Here is a 10440-nt window from a genome sequence, read left to right on the forward strand (position 1 = left end):
GCCTGCACTCTGGGTCGAATGAAGATCTGCGGGTCCTGGGTGGTCTCACTCACATGCTGGGCCTGCACTCTGGGTCTTTTCAGGATCTGCTGCGGGCCCCAGTCTTTATTAAACTTTTGTCACTTAATGCACCTCTTTCATCCAGTCTGGTAAGTTTATTTGGTGATGTAGATGTTAGGAACCTCTAAGATGAATTAAATAATAATTTTTTAATAAAGGAGCCCTCAGGGCTGGTGAGATAGCTCAGCTGACTAAAGCGCCTGCTTAGGCAAGCTTAGCCAAGTGCAGGGATCACAGTTTGATCCCTGGCACCACATGCCACACCAGCTCTGCCCCCATGGAAGGCTGAGCCAGGCCAGAGTCCGGGCATAGTGGTACATGCCTGTAATCTCAGCGCTGGGGAGGCCGAAAGCAGGAGGATCATCACAAGTCCCAGCTTCGTAGTGAGACCTTGCAACAGTCAAATACATTTTTTGAAAAGCTAGCCTCTCCCTTATTTAGACATATATGATATGATGGGGGATGTTTAAATTAAAATTTATTATAGTAAAAGACACACTGCCATTAATACATCAAAATGCATCTCCTCCCTTCAGACATGCTTATGCCATCATCCTAGATACTTTCTGAAGCAGTTATGAAAATTCTCTTTCAGGAATACATTTATTTGCACTGTGACATCTGCCTCAGTGTACTGAATTAATTCAAAACATTTACCTTTCAGAGTCATTTTGACTTTTGGGAAGAGCCAGAAGTTGCATGCTGCCAGATCGAGTAAAGTGAGTGGGGACTTCCCATGGTAGTTTTAGGAGCCTGTTTTTTTGTCGGATGGTACCAGGCAGATGCATTCCATGTATTTTTTATTAGAGCTTGCAAAGACACAAAAGACTGCCAGAACTACTTCGGAAAGGGGCAAGAATGATGGGATAGATGTATTCAGGGTGAGGGTGAATATTTTGATTAATGAAATTATGTCTTCTACTTTAATAAGTTAAATCTTTCGTGAATGGGAAAGGAACCGAGAGATGGAGGAAGGGAGGAAGGATAGGAAGGAAAGGGGAAGAAAAAAAATTAAGGTATGTTAATGTACATGTACCCATTCTGCACATAGAATGTAATCATCATGTATAGCAATCACGTTCTAGTAAAATAAAAATTGAAAAAATAATTTTTTAAAAGTTTAAACATTCACTCTATTTTTCTATCACATCTCAGAGGTACAGTGGTCTGGGTTTCCCGGGAAACCAGCTCTGAGGTGGAGACTATATGAAGTTCACTAGAGAGTGCTCTAGGGGTCAGGCCTGTGGAAAAGAAGAGAAAGAACAGAAGAAAGGTTCCTCAGAGGCAGAAGCCAGGTGAGTTGAAGTCTTATTGGAGCAGCTGCGTTAAGGAAAGTTTTGAAGCTGGGCTGACCCAGTAGGCCTGTCTTGGTTGGGGTGTGAAAGCTGAGACTTTATACCGTACAACTACTCATCTGTGAAGGGGGGCTGTACTGGAGAATATGTGTCAGCTTGGATGAGCAGGCTCTTAGTTGCCAAGGTAAAGCCCATGGGGGAGAAGAAGAGGAAATAAGGCCTTCATATCTGAAGGAAGATATGGTTCCCACCTCACAGTGTCCTCCCTCTTAGAAGTACAATTTCATATAATTTTGACTCATTATTATTATTATTATTATTATTATTATTATTTTCTTGTTTAAAATCATGAAGGGTAGGTTCCAATCATGCTAGGTTGGTAATTGTGGGAAAGCCTTCCCATCCTCACACTTACTCTTTCTATGTGCACACAGAAAAATGACTTTGTAAACATGAATGAAGAGAACGAGGCTATAGAAAGCTGTAATATAGGTACTTCTAGCATTTTTTCCTCAAAGACTCTCTTGTTTGACTATAATACTATGAGGGTGACTATCCTTTTTGGTTACTTTTGTCCTCTCTGGAAAGGGACAAACATAAAACCACAGATCTTTTAGGTGCCACGTGTTTTTCTGGTAAACTTTGTCTCAGTTTAGAAAGAATTTTATATGTTTTTGACTTTTAGTTTTGTTCTTTTGAGACAATATCTTGTTATGTAGTCTAAGATTGGCTCAAACTATTGATATTCTTGACTCAGGCTCCCAAATGCTGGGATTGCAGATATATATATATCATCGTGCTAAACTCTGAAAGAATTTTAAAATCCCAACAACTATTTCTGAATGATACTTTTTTTTTAAAACCTGAGGCCAGTTGGGAATGATGCAAAGTTAAGAAGTGATAGTAGCGTGTGGTTCTTTCAAAGCCTCATAGTTAATTCTGCTCCCTATCCCATCTCCCCACTCTGACTCCTACCAAAGCCCTGGCTGTAGTGGGAACTTTCAGAGAGGCCTGCCCAGAACAGCCCATCCAGAGTAGCACAGAGCCACACCCAACTGCCACTCTCTATCCTCCCATCCAGCTTTCTTCTTCTTTTTAATCTACTTTTACCATCTATTTATCTTACTTTTCCCTATTTTCCTTCTCATTTCCACCCAACATAATATTTGCTTATTAGCTTAAGTCTCCTCTCAGTGGTATATAAATACCATGAAAGTTTGACTTCTGTTAGGTATCTGTTTTATTCACTCATAGGTAGATCTCCAGTGGTTAGCGTGATTCTTGACACAAAATACTTGCTTAGTGATCAACATTTTGCACAGGGGGAAAAATTGTCAGGCTAATTGAAGGAATAATTAAATTCTTAACATCATTAATTTGATAAAAGTATAAAAATTTGGGCAGAGCTCTCTAAAGGGTTTCACTTGAGCTGTTTCATTGTCACCAAGTGAGGTTTCAGGAAAAATACCTGGAATTTCCTTGGTAAGAAGATTTTTCTTCACATGTACCTCAGTCACATCTACAGCTCAGTCATTCTATTCAGCATGTCATTTACAGTAGACTTGCGGCCATTATAGCAGAAAGTTCTTTTCTGTATTCATTCTTTGTCCTATCCTGGGAAAGGCTAGTATAAGGACTTGGACAGAAAATGACTTTTCTAAATGTTTGTAAGTTTGGAAATGGAGAACTTTAGTACCCAAAGCATTTATATTTTTCCGAAAAATATATATCTTTATTCTCTCATCTTTCTTAAATGCTAAGATTCAGAAATTCAGAAACAAGAAGAAAACAATTTGGGGACATTGGAACTAGCAGCTCTAGAGAATTTTGTGGAGTCTGTTGTTTGATCAGGTGTACAGTATCTGTTGGTGAGGGGGTGGGTTCTGGGAGACCTGGGTCTGGCTCATCATTCAAACTCACCTCCTCTGGTGCCCATTTTAACAGCTGAAAGCCCCACGCCTTTCTATCAAAGTCTCCATGATGGAGACAGAGGACCTGCTGAGTTGGGTTTTTATGGTAAACTTTCTTTGCATTCTATTTTTATATCTCATTATGCCTTGAATTCTTACTATATTGTTCTCCATCATTTCAAACACACTCAGTCTAAGGTTGAAGTTTTTTTTCCATCTGATACTCATGTGTTTATGACAGAAGAAAGGTGATTCTTTGGGAATGGATGGACCCTTTGAGCTTATTGTCCACACTCGAGTGTTGTCTACATTGCTGACAGCACACCCAGTTTACCCTAGGCCTTGTTTCTAGATGCCTTTACCATAATGTATTTCTCACTGGGGAAAGTTGCTTCACTATACCTTCTTGTACAGAATCTTGAGGCCTAGAAAGAAGGAAAAAACTGCACTATAGTTCTACACCATGACCACAAGATGGGACCTTTTTCAGGGTTGACTTGAGAAGGGCAGTAGAAACAGGTTTAAGAGTGAGGATGGTAGGGCAGGGGTGCTGGCTGCTGGTGGAGAGGATGAACACAATATGCTGCACCTCCTCTGCCCTCAACATCTATAACTTCCAATGAAGCTTTCAGACAAGTTTTGTTTTCAAGCCTGCATTGAAAAGAAACTTTCAGCTAGGTTTGTAATGGGGTGGGAAGGGAAGATAGGATACCCGTGGGGTATAGAGGTGTGTGGAAAATACAAGTGGCAGGAAAGAAAAGCAAGAGATGGGGAGAAGGAGAAATGATTTTGAAATCAGGTTCCAGTGTATTTCCCGAATGTATTTGTAGAAGGTGGTTCTTGAAGAGGAGGAATTTTCCTGTGGTTGAAGAGAGAGAGAGAGAGAGACAGAGAGAGAGACAGAGAGAGACAGAGAAAGAGAGACAGAGAGAGACAGAAGGAGAGAGACAGAGAGAGAGACAGAGAGAGACAGAGAGAGAGACAGAGAGACAGAGAGAGAGAGACAGAGAGAGACAGAGAGACAGAGACAGAGAGAGACAGAGAGACAGAGAGAGACAGAGAGAGACAGAGAGACAGAGAGAGACAGAGAGAGACAGAGAGACAGAGAGACAGAGAGACAGAGAGAGACAGAGAGAGACAGAGAGAGAGACAGAGAGAGAGACAGAGAGAGAGACAGAGAGAGAGAGACAGAGAGAGAGAGAGAGAGACAGAGAGACAGAGAGAGAGAGAGAAATGGAGTTGGAGGTAGATGTAAAGGCTGAACCAAATGAGGATTTCTTGGTGAAGGGGATGGCAGCATTGGTAAATGAAGGAAATGAGAAACAGTTCATAGCAAATGTGTGCCACTGGAAATAGCTCTGTAGCTTTGATTTCCCCCCATGGACCTGGGCACATGCAGTTCTTTGCATTGTGTTGAGATATAGAATTAAGTTTTATTCTGGAAAGCATAAGGTGGGTTACACAGGATGAAATAGTAAAAGCTGATCTCTGAACCACATATTTAAATCCATTTCTGGCTTATTCTTTCATCCAAGGTTACAAAAAGTATTTCATAGTTGAAACTAGAGACTTCAGGTCCTTAGTTACAAATTGTTCAGAAGTAGAGAAAGAACAAGATAATCAGCTGATGCAACTAAAATCTTCAAAGTCACTATTTTCTCAGCTTAAGCAGCAAGCAGAAAGACAGAATTTGAATAAATTTCGCTATCGCAGGGAGCAGTAAAAACAATATTTAAGCTGGGATAGGTGAGTGGGCATGTAGTATCTGTGTAGAAGATAAGTTCCTTACCCTGAGAAGGAAAATCTTCCAAAAACATGAGTCACTCATTAGCCTCTTTAAGAGGTGGAACATGCTAAGGCGGGGAAGGTAAAGACTCTCTTATTAACCTGGATTAAGATGTACCCTTAGATATACTTCTCTGGAAATGAAAAAAACCCTGAGAAAATCCAATGCATATCTATTCTTGATGAAATTAAAATATAAATTTTCAAGAACAAGCTTAAAATGCATGGTTTGTCAAATGAGTGACTCAATAGATATGGATGAAATATATTTGAAAAGAGAGTTTCAAAAAATTGATTTGGGGACACATTAAAATCTATGAAGTAGAGCTTAGAAATCACTATCCTGGAATGAATATTGCAAATGACTCTTGAGTGATCACAAGGCAAGTTGTCTGACCTATTCCTCTGGGCCACAAGTTGTCCAGGAAAGCATGGAAGAAGGAGCATCAGTGTATTTCTAGTCTTTGGTGCCTCCTGGCTTCATGATGTATGAGCAGAGTTATGAAATCAGAGGTGGTTTCCTCTCATTCCCACCATCCAAGACACCATCTGTGTCTTTACCCAGCTATTCTGGAAAGCATAAGGTGGGTTGCACAGGATGAAATAGTAAAAGCTGATCTCTGAACCACATATTTAAATCCATTTCTGGCTTATTCTTTCTAAATTGCAATTGAGTTGACTATTGTGATTTAGCCATCTGCAGTCCATATTTTATAATTGTTCACCCCATCGCTGTCTTTGAGATGTTCCCAGTTAATATTATTAAGGGGTCGGTATATGATTTCCTGGGTGGTTCGATTCACTCTCTGGTCTGTTTTGATAAGAAAGTGGCTACCTGCAGCGCTGAGAGGCCTGTTACTGGCATTTTGAATTTTTGCTTGTAAGCAAATAATATAGGGAAACAGAGCCACTGTAATGGTTGCCTTTCAGAGACAGAATTCTGTTTAATTTGCAAAGCCCATTTATAAATTCTGACTATTAACTCAGGCTTTCTTGCTTGCCTTACAAAAGCAGTTCTTAGGAAATAAAGCATTTGGGGCCTGGTGGGACAGATTCCAAGCTCATACTGCCAAGTCTTCCAAGTTATTCTGACTCCCACCTGAGATTTTGGGATTTTCTATTATGAAAGGAGAAGGGAGGGGCTAGCCACATCTGGAATGTAGATGAGAGAGTAAATAGACTTGTCTGTTTTTCAAAGATAATTGTGGGTTATGAAACAAAGCTAAGTAGGTAGCAAAATCCTATGCATATTACAAAATAGATTTTACATCTCTGCACTAGCACATGTAATTTTAGGCCCTAAAGCAATGTCTGGTAGACCAGTTGAGCATGCTGGAGAAATTTTAATGACTCCGAGAGAAGCAGTGGTTGAAATTAGATCACAGATCACAGATTTCTAGAGCTGGAAAGGAGATTTTTCTAGGCAAATCTTTTTGTTTAAGAGCTGTGGAAATGGAGGTCCAGAGAAGTACTGCTATTTTCCGTGATTACCATGTTGATCCTGATTTCTAGCCTTATGCTGCCGTGTGGGATGACCCTCGGTTTGACCCCTTATTTAATGGATCTGCTGTATTCATTGCAACTGTTCACTAGAACATGTGCCATAAGTGACACAGAACTCCTCACAGCTAATCTTGTTTTGATGATTACAAAGTACCTTGTTCCTGTTGGTTCTGCTAGATGAGCAACATTATCTATATTGGTTAACCCACAATGCTTAGCTCTACCCTTGGCTAGAGAGAGGCCTGCTGGCATCTTCAGAGACATTTTCCAGGGTATTGCTTTTGTCCTCAAACTTGCTTTTCTCCTGAGATTTTTTTTCAAGCAGAGGGTAAAAGTAGGCTGGCTCTAGGATTCGTGTGTTGCTGAAAGCTTGACAACATTCATAAAGATCTTGGTCAAGATACTGAGACTCTCTGAGCTTTCATGATAAGAAAAATAATAATTTACAAGCATGTTCCTGAATATAAGGGAGGCATTTAATAAATGTTTATTCTCTTTTGCTTTTTATAATATAGTTTCTGTATATTGTTGGATTTTGAATAACCTAAAAATTATTATTTTTTGTTTATGAAGATAATATATCTTCAGAGGTAAAAACCAAACAATGCTAAAAGCTCTGGAGTCCCCTAGGCAAATGCTGTCTAGATAGAACTGTTCTGTCCACTTTTTTAAATGTATTTAGTACAGGATCTACAGGGTCTCACTATGTAGATCAGACTCGTAGTAATCCTCCTGTTTTCAGCCTCCCAAGTGCTGGGATTACAGGTGTGTGCCACCATGCCCAGTCTTAATCACTATCTCAGTGTGCCCCAGGGGAAGGGCCAGCACCACACACCGGAGATCGAACCCCAGTCCCTGCATCTGCCTAAGCAGGCACTTTAGTCTGCTGAGCTAACTGGCCAGCTCTTATTCTGTCCACTTTTACCACAGTCTTTTCATCATGTCTCTCTGCATTGATGTTTGCATTAGTATTTACATTTATAATGTTGTATAAAGTGAATTCATAAATAGACATTTTGAAATATGAGTTTTTCCACTCAACAAGAGAGTGGTCAGCTCAAAAAAATGCTAATATTCTCTGTCAGAACTGGAGACACTTCATTCCCAAATGTAGAAAATACAACACAGTATTATCTCACAGGCTGAAACCATTGCAATGTGATTGGCACTTGTCTTTCCAATTGCCTCTTAATTCTGTTCTACTCAGTAAAGACAGAATTTCCATTGGGAACTTAAAGTGCAATTTTTGGAGTTAGTGAAAGATTTTCCAACCAGGAAAGTTCTTCTGTTTTCATTTACCCTAACAAAACCCAGGATAAATAAATGCTGTCTGCCACTGTGGTCCCCCGGGTAACCCCTCAGGTCTCCTTGGTTTGATCCTTCTCTCATTTTCCATGGGAGAAACTCTCAGGGAAGTTACAGAATTTTGTGTACTTTATAGCTCATTGGATCTTACTGACCTGTAACGACGGGTAACCATTGTTTTGTTTAGATTGATCTCCTTGGTGGCCTAGTGTCTTGCCCTTGTCAGACAGACAGATTGATATGAGCCGCATTCTATCTTTCACCTTGCCTCCCAGCTTTGTCCACATTCCTGGTGCCTTTGGAACTGTGACAGTGGTGATGTGAGTGATGATTTAGAACCAGGCATTTGGAAGATGTACAGAGTGGTTCTACTGAGCATTGCAATCTATTGCTGCTAAAGCCTACTCATATGAGTAACTATTCATAGAGAATAGAGCTAATTGAAAAGTTTTGGGTATGGGCAAGAGGAAAAGAGAGGAAAAGATCACAATGAGCAATAGGAAATTACCTAATCTAGGAATCACACTTCTGTGCATTCTCCAATCTACAAAAGGAGAACATTATAGTGTGAAGAGACTTTTTATATGCTTTGTGATCCTTTGGTTAGGGTTGGCAATTTAAAATTATCATTTTATGTTATTTCTATTTTGTTGAAACTGGGACAAACTGTGTCTAGGAGTCTCCCCTTCAGCTGCCCCTCACCACAGCACATAAGTCTGGACTGATTCATTCAGGTTCCAGGTACTACAGTGGTTTTTCTTAGGCAGCGGTCATGCAGGAAGAGGTGGGCTGAGTGCACCCACTCATTTCCCACCATCTCTGCAAGGAGCAGCTCCAGCTCTGAGTCAGTGATGCAGTGCTTCTGACTGTGGCCTCTAGTTGGAAGGGCCCCTTGCTAATCTTATCTGTCTATCAATGACAGATGGCCGTGGACTTGCGATCAAAGCTTACTGGCCCTTCTGAGGTCTGCCCTGGGAGGGCTCTGCCAGGGCCTGCTGTGGAGATGAAGCCATCCTGGAGCCATAAGAATGGCTCCAAGCTTCTGACCAGTTCCTATGCCTACTTTCTGGTCTAATTTGAGACTAGACATACTCTCATTGGGATTGTTGGTAAATAGAAAAGTACACCTTTCTTAAATTCGAATTTTACTTTGCTGAACTTCTTTTGCAAAAGACAACTTCTAACTTAGGTAGCCTCCTGTTTCTAAGGATGATGATCATGATGGTATTGTGAGTGTTTTCTTTGTTTTTTTTCTCCCTGGCTCAGTCTGCCCTGAGGGTGGGGCTGGTACAACATGTGGTACTGGGGATCGAACCATGGTCCTCTGTTCCTGCCTAAGCTTGTTTAAGCAGGCACTTTAGACCACTGAGTTACCTTGCCAGCCCCTTGTATGTATTTTCATCAGGTGATTATTTCATGCTTTTCCCCATATATTGAAAATCTCTGCATAAGGTGCTCTAGGAAGCTAGAAAATAAGCATAATGTGAGATCCTTGCTTTAGAAGTTCTGGAAAATGAAATGAGTTCTTCATATGTCTGTATTCATGTGTTCTTATAATGGGAAAACCTAAAACTTCTAACTTTTAATACTGAAGAAAATTTGTGACTAACTTACCTATGAATATCTTACCTGAAGAACTGATGCTCTTTTGTAATTAAGCAAACTTATATGTAAAGTATACTAAATTTAACTGGGACAGGTTTGGAATTCTTTTCTTTCACCCTGCCTCCCCTGCTCCCACTCAGTGCATGCTAGGCAAGGGCTATACCACTGAACTACATTCCGAGACCCTATACTTGAATTTCCCCACACCCCTGGTTTAATACAGAGACGAAAGAGGTTATTCACAGTCCAGAGAGGAAGGCTAGTTTTTTTCCTGCAAATGTGGACAGAAGGCATTTCGTGAGCTAGACATTTTTTCCTCTCCTTTCTAGGTCTTTTGTACTTTCATGCTAAAGGCTTTCATCCACAAAAGGAGAATGTTATTATTCATGGGGTCCCAGATCACCTGTATAATGTGAAGAGGACTTTCGTATGTTTTGCAATCCTTTGATTGAGCCTTTGAAATCCTGCCCCCATCGACTAAATCACTTGATCCCTTGTTTTCTGTCTTCTAGTAAAGAGGAATGTATGGTATATAGGAGGCCAGGAGGAATGTAAGTTCAGGGTATTTATCTCCTAGGCTCACTTCTGTCTAGGTTGCTGTTGTGGACTGTGTCTTTCTACCTATGACCACACCTCTGCTCTGGAGTTCCCCATACTCTCCAGAGTAAGATAAATGGTCCCTTCCTTTGCCCTTCCAGTTATTGGGGACAGCTAAAAACCATTTGCTCTTGCTAGGCTTACAGTATCTCATTATTCTTTACTGATTTTCTTATACTGTCCCTCTTTGTAAATAATCCAGTTTCCAAACTTTGGTCTGTGACTAGTTTGAGTGCATCATATTCTTTCTATTTTGCTTAGTGAACATGTTAGGAATTATTTAATAATAAGGAACAGAAGCTAACACATACTAGCTCAACTGCAAAGTGAGTCTACTTGACTCACAGCAGATAAAGGACATAGACAAAGTGACCCAGAGA

Source organism: Octodon degus, unplaced genomic scaffold, assembly GCF_000260255.1.
Source record: "Octodon degus isolate 3935 unplaced genomic scaffold, OctDeg1.0 scaffold00086, whole genome shotgun sequence".
Taxonomy (NCBI): domain Eukaryota; kingdom Metazoa; phylum Chordata; class Mammalia; order Rodentia; family Octodontidae; genus Octodon; species Octodon degus.